The sequence below is a fragment of the Chiloscyllium plagiosum genome, unplaced genomic scaffold (assembly GCF_037043375.1).
Source record: "Chiloscyllium plagiosum isolate Xiang-an unplaced genomic scaffold, Cpla_swu_hap1 HiC_scaffold_49, whole genome shotgun sequence".
NCBI classification, from domain to species: Eukaryota; Metazoa; Chordata; class Chondrichthyes; order Orectolobiformes; family Hemiscylliidae; genus Chiloscyllium; species Chiloscyllium plagiosum.
Window position 1 is genome coordinate 12,289,558 of NW_028270187.1, and position 6,780 is coordinate 12,296,337.

Sequence of the window (6,780 nt, forward strand, 5' to 3'; positions counted from 1 at the left end):
GAGGGACAGGATGCACATGTATTTGGAAAGGCAAGGACTGATTAGGGATAGTCAACATGGCTTTGTGCGTGGGAAATCATGTCTCACAAACTTGAGTTTTTTTTTGAAGAAATAACAAAGAAGATTGATGAGGGAAGAGCAGTAGATGTGATCTATATGAACTTCACTAAGGCGTTCGACAAGGTTCCCCACGGGAGACTGATTAACAAGGTTAGATCTCATGGAATACAAGGAGAACTAACCATTTGGATACAGAACTGGCTCAAAGGTAGAAGACAGGTGGTGATGGAGGGTTGTTTTTTCAGACTTGAGGCCTGTGACCAGTGGAGTGCCACAAGGATCGGTGCTAGGTCCTCTACTTTTTGTCATTGACATAAATGAATTGGATGCGAACATAAGGGGTACAGTTAATAAGTTTGCAGATGACACCAAAATAGGAGGTGTAGTAGACAGCGAAGAGGGTTACCTCAGATTACAACAGGACCTGGACCAGATGGGCCAATGGGCTGAGAAGTGGCAGATGGAGTTTAATTCAGACAAGTGCGAAGTGCTGCAGTTTGGGAAAGCAAATCTTAGCAGGACTTATACACTTTATGGTAAGGTCCTAGGGACTGTTGCTGAACCTTGGCGTATAGGTCCATAGCTCCTTGAAAGTGGAATCGCAGGTCGGTAGGATAGTGAAGAAGGCCTTTGGTATGCCTTCCTTTATTGTTCAGAACTTTGAGTACAGGAGTTGGGAGGTCATGTTGCGGCTGTACAGGACATTGGTTAGGCCACTGTTGGAATATTGCATGCAATTCTGGTCTCCTTCCTATCGGAAAGATGTTGTGAAACTTGAAAGGGCTCAGAACAAATTTTCAAGAATGTTGCCAGGTTTGGAGAATTTGAGCTATAGGGAGAGGCTGAACAGGCTGGGGCTGTTTTCCCTGAAGTGTCGGAGGCTGAGGGGTGACCTTATAGAGGTTTACAAAATTATGAAGGGCATGGATAGAATAAATAGACAACATATTTTCCCTGGTGTCGGGGAGTCCAGAACTAGAGGGCATAGGTTTAAGGTGAGAGGGGAAAGATATAAAAGAGAGCTAAGGGGCAAATTTTTCACGCAGACGGTGGTACGTGTATGGAATGAGCTGCCAGAGGAAGTGGTGGAGGCTTGTTAAATTGCAACATTAAAGAGGCATCTGGATGTGTATATGAATAGGAAGGGATGGAGGGATATGGGCCGGGTGCTGGCAGGTGGGACTAGATTGGCTTGGAATATCTGGTCAGCATGGACGGATTGGACTGAAGGGTCTGTTTCCATGCTGTACATCTCTATGACTCTATGACTCTGAACTGAATTGCACGTGGTATGCTTAAAGTGGTCTCACCAATGTCCTGTACAGGAGCAGTATTTAACCACAATCCTATATTCCCTGCTCCGAAAGAATAAAACACATACTTCAAAGTGTTATTCACCACCCTGTCTACCTCTGACTCCAGTCTTTGTTGAGCAACACTCTCCAGGGTTTTATCTTACCAAAACAAAACGCCTCAAAAGTATGTAAATTGAACTCCATCTGCCACTCATTGGCCGTCTTATGGTGAAGGGTCCCTTTGTACCACGTGGTAATCTTCTTCACTGTCGACTGGACCACAGTTTTGGTGTCATTTTGATGAGTTCAAATATTATTTGTTCTCTTGACAAAAGGAAGAATGAGCGTTTCATTCAAATGTTATTCAATTTATAGAGCCATAGAGGCCCACACACGGAGACAAGCACTTTGGCCCAAACTGGTCCGTCCTGACAAAATTGTCCATCCACTCTAACACTTGGCCCATACCCTTCTAAACCTTTCCTATCCATGTCATTGTCCAAATGCCTTATAAACTTTGTTCATTTATCCACCTCAACTACTTCTGCTGGCAATTCATTCCATATGTGTACCGCCCTCTGTATACAAAAGTTTCCCTTCGGATTCCCTTTTATTATTTCCACGTTAACTTTGAACTAATGCCATCTAGTCATTGAGTCCCCAACCCTGGGCAAAATATTGAGTGCACGCACCCTATCCGTGCCTCTCATGATCTTATACAACTCGATAAGATTAGTTCTCAGTCTCCTATGCTTTAACGAGAAGAGTCCTAGATTGTCCAACCTGTCCCTTAAACTCAAACTATTGAGTCAGGCAACATCTTTGTTAATTCTTCTCAACTCTTTCCAGTTTAATTAATCCTCCCAATAATAAGATGACCAAAACTGAACAGAACAATTTAAGTGCAGCTTCATCAACGTCCTGTACAACTGCAACATAACTTCCCAACTACTATACTCAATGCCCTGATTGATGACGGACAGTGTGACATTAATCTTCTTCACTGCCCTGCCTATCTGTGAGTCCACTTTCTGAGAACCATGTGCCTGAAATTTAAGGTCATTTTGTTCCACTACACTTCCAAAGGCCATACCATTCACCATAAAATTCATCATTTTATTTGTATTTCAAAATAGCAGACGTCGCACTTACCTATATTAAACTCCATTTGCAATTTGTTGGCCCACTTCTCCAGCTGATAAAGGCCCTGCTTCAATTTTTGATAACCTTCGTCACTGTCCACAATACCTGCTATTTTAGTGTCATTAGTAAACTTACTAATAATGCCTTGTACATTATCAGCAATTTTATAATCATCGATAACAAACAGCAATGTGCCCAGCACTGAATTCTGAGGCACACCACTCGTCACAGGCCTTCAATCCAAGAAATATCCTTCCAATGTTGCCCTCAGCTTCCCGCCATCAAACCAGTTGTTTATCCAATTTGCCAGTGCCTCCTGAATTCCATTCAAAATTACTTTACAAACTGCCTGTCATGTGGAACCTTATCGAAGGCTCTACTGAACTCCATCTCGACTGAGATTGTGGTGCTGAAAAAGCCCAGCAGGTCAGGCAACATCCAAAGACCAGGAGATTCAACGTTTTGGGCAAAAGCCCTTCAACAGCAACGTCCGAACCGTCGATTCTGCTGCTCCTCGGATACTGCTTGACACAGCATCACTCTTTCGATTCTAATCTCTAGCATCTGCAGGTCTCACTTTCGCCTCCATAACGGTAGACTGAGCCTACCGTTTTGCCCTCGACAGCTTTCTAGTCACTTCATCAAAGCACAAATTTGTGAGGCATGATCTCCCACGCACAAAGCCATGCTGATGACTCTTCATCAAACCCTGTCTTCCAAAATATATATATATGTTTTCTCTCAGAATCTTCTCAACTAAACTACTTGACACAGATATTACACTTGCTGGTCTACAGCTCTCAGTTATCTCTTTGCAACCCTTCTTAAGTAAAAGTAAACATTTGCGAGCCTCCAGTCTTCTGGGAAATTCTGGCACGGTGTGAAATATTCCATAACTCTCTGGATTATGGGAATGTTCCAGTGAAACTGGAGAAGCTCCAGTGTGGCGCCTGTCTTCGACAAGGGAATGAAACAGAAAGCAGGAACCTCTATGCCATTTAGCCTATCAATTATTGCCTGGAATCTGCTGGAGTCCGTTATTATGGAAGGAATAGCAAGGTATGTCGAAAGGCTTCACGCAGAATCAACATGGTTTTGTGAAAGGGGGCTGATGTTTGCTGCATAAAATAATGAAAACGTCCGCTGGAGATCCCTAAGAATATAAAAAGCTGGCTTGATGAAGAGGAACTGTGGACAGTTAATTGAAGTTTCTAGATATTTTCTGTAAGTACGACAAAATAAAGATCCTTATACAAGAGAGTAGCTCATTTATGACGGATACTGCTTGAGCATGGACTGAGGATTGGTTAACACACGGACGTTTGGGAGTCAGGGAGAATAGGTCTTTATCAGGATAAAAGAATATATCTTGTGGTGTTTCACAACTATCAGTCCTATGGCAGCACTTATTTACATGCCATGAAGGCTGGGGTTGAGTGTAATATATATATCTGAGTTTGCAGGTGACGCAAAAGTATGTTGAGTAAGATGTGAGGAATCGGAAAGTCGATGCATGGAAGCTCAGTGAGGAGGCAAATAATTCACAGATGAAATTTATTGTACAAACAAATGATGAGGTCATGCACTTTGGCACTGAGAATTGCAAGCCTGGTTATTGTTTAATGGAGAGGAGTACAAACAAAAGAGCAATACAAAGGGATTGGGGTGCTCCTGTGTATGCAGCATCAAGTAAGTATGCTGGTGCAGCAAGTCACCAGATTGGTTCATTAGGTTGATTCCTGGGATGAATGTTTTGAATTATCAAGAATGTCAAGAATGGAGAGTCGATTGTCCATTGTAATTGAAATGAATGCGCAGCGATATTACTGATACATGCAAGATACAGAGGGGGATTGACAAGATAGATGTTGAGCAAGTGTTTCCCTTCCTGGGAAGGATCCAAAACTCGGGGACATAGATAAAGAATAAGGAACATCGATTGAAACCTTAAATGCAAAGGAATGCATTGTCACATAAGGCATTGAATGTCTGGAATTCCCTAGACCAGAGAAGTTTTGGAGATTGGATCACTGAGAGCATTTACAGATGGGTTGGATGGGTTTTTGACATACTGGCAAGGTATGGGATAGAAGAGGTTGTCAGGAAAATGAAGTTCAGCCCTCAGACAGATCGGTCATGTTTTTATTGAATGAAAGGGCAGGCTTGAGGGACCGAATGGCCTACGCTTACTCCTATTTCTTATGTTCTGTCATTGGAAAATGACTGATCATTTTACTCGAAGTCGTGTTCTGCAATGTTACATTCAGGGAAAGCAGAGGATTTAGTTGAGATAACTCTGAGTGGGGTATGGGGTTTGTATTCAGATTGAATCTATTCTGTAACGTGACAAAATCTGGAGCAGAATTTGCAGAAAGGTGAAGTCTAGAAAGAGGGCTTGGAGTATTTGTACAATTCAGGCATCCATCAAGCATTGACAAAATTCTGCTCAAGGTTTTGTTTTATTCAATAAGATTAGCAAAGGTAGCTTCAAATGAAACTATATCCTTTCTCAGTTAAGGCGACCAGAAAAAAAAAACATTATCAACAGCCTCCCGGATGTATTCTCAGTCCGACTGGGTACAGCTTCGGCAACAGGTCCTTCCGACAGAGTTGATTTAAAGGACAGCTAGCAGTCGCATTTTATGTCTTTTTGCTTTCTTTGAAAAATAATTTTCCATCCAATGAGGAGACAAGGAGATTTGTTTTCTTTTCTCAGAGTTTTGTGAGAATTTGGACCTCTCTCCTCAGAGTACATTGCAGGTAGACATTGAGTATTTTTTGAGACACAGGCACAAAAATTCATGAATAACAATGGAGTGAAAGATTACTGGGGAGTAGGCAGGAATATTAAGTCTCGGAAGAAATGATGGCTGTGGTATAAAACGATACTGTGGATGATCAGAACATCCAGAAATACAATGGGAATTGAAATAGCAATGTAAGAAAAGTTCAAAAGAATTAAACAGTGATCAAACAAAATCGCCATCATCCCTGATGACACTCTCTCATTAGCGAGGCACCACTCGTAGTCGTTTAATTTGACAGTCACGACACCTCGATTAAGGGGAAGAGGTTGAGAAAGTAGGCCCTTCACGGTAACTTCTGTCAGTCTGAGGAACTGAACCTGCCCTGTTGGCCTCCCTCTGCACCACAAAGCAGACGTCCAGCCTATAAAGTGGGAGACTACGAAACTGCTATAGACAGAAACAGTCACAGATAAAGGGCCTTGAAACTTTGAGTACAATGAAGCAGCTATAAGCCAAATAATGATAAAGGTAACGACTGAGGACAAAATACAAACGTTCTCTGGTAGGCCTTGTGTTTCTATAATGAATCAAGTGTTTAGACGTTGCCTTTGAGTGAATTGTGAAGCAGGTTTGAAGAGATGAATGGCCTTATGATGCACATTTTCCCTGTGGGATTGGAAAATAATATACAACTGTGGTGGTTTCACTAATGTGTTAGAGGCTGGTTGACAGATACTTTCGTGAATATGGGAATTGTTTGAAAAAATATCTGGAACATCTACAAACGACATCATCCAGACAATGCGTAAAGTAGCATTCTCCAGAATATTCCATAACCGTTTGGGTGTTAATGCATAAGCGAGACAGAGGATAGAGATAGAGAGAGAGAGAGAGAGAGAGAGAGAGAGAGAGAGAGAGAGAGAGAGAGAGATAGAGAGAGAGAAAGAGAGGAATGAAGATGCTGCATGCAGTAGTTAGAGGAGTGGAACATGAGCCTTGTTCGTGTGTAATCCTTTAACAGGTGTACAGTGAGAATGAGGATGCAGACAGAATACAGTGACACTTATCCTGGCAAAATGGAGAATGCTACTGATGCTAGTCCTATATTGATGGGCATTTCTTCAGACCGCAGAGATTGCACTGAGGTGGGTGGTGAGCTCAGACCAAACTCGGTAGGTTTGTTGGTGTGGACTTCTCTGCGAAGAGAATGATCCTCCTCTGTACTAGCCCATCCACCAAGCGCTCCATGCCACTGTTGATAAAATATGGCGTAATTGTCCCTTATGTGCCATACTCAGGGAAAACTGTACAGGGCAGTTCTGAACTGAGAAAGCTCAACAGTATGTCCATTGACATTTAAAAGATGACACCAGTGCCAGCGATCACGGAATATCCAGGGGTATCCAGGCGATGGTGCCGTGATGGGTGAGAGAATCGGGCTGGCATTGAATGAGAGGGACACCATGGGGTGGGGTAGACTGTTAATGAGGACATTTTGATAGGATAGCACCAGGAAATGAGCTCAGCTTCGTGCA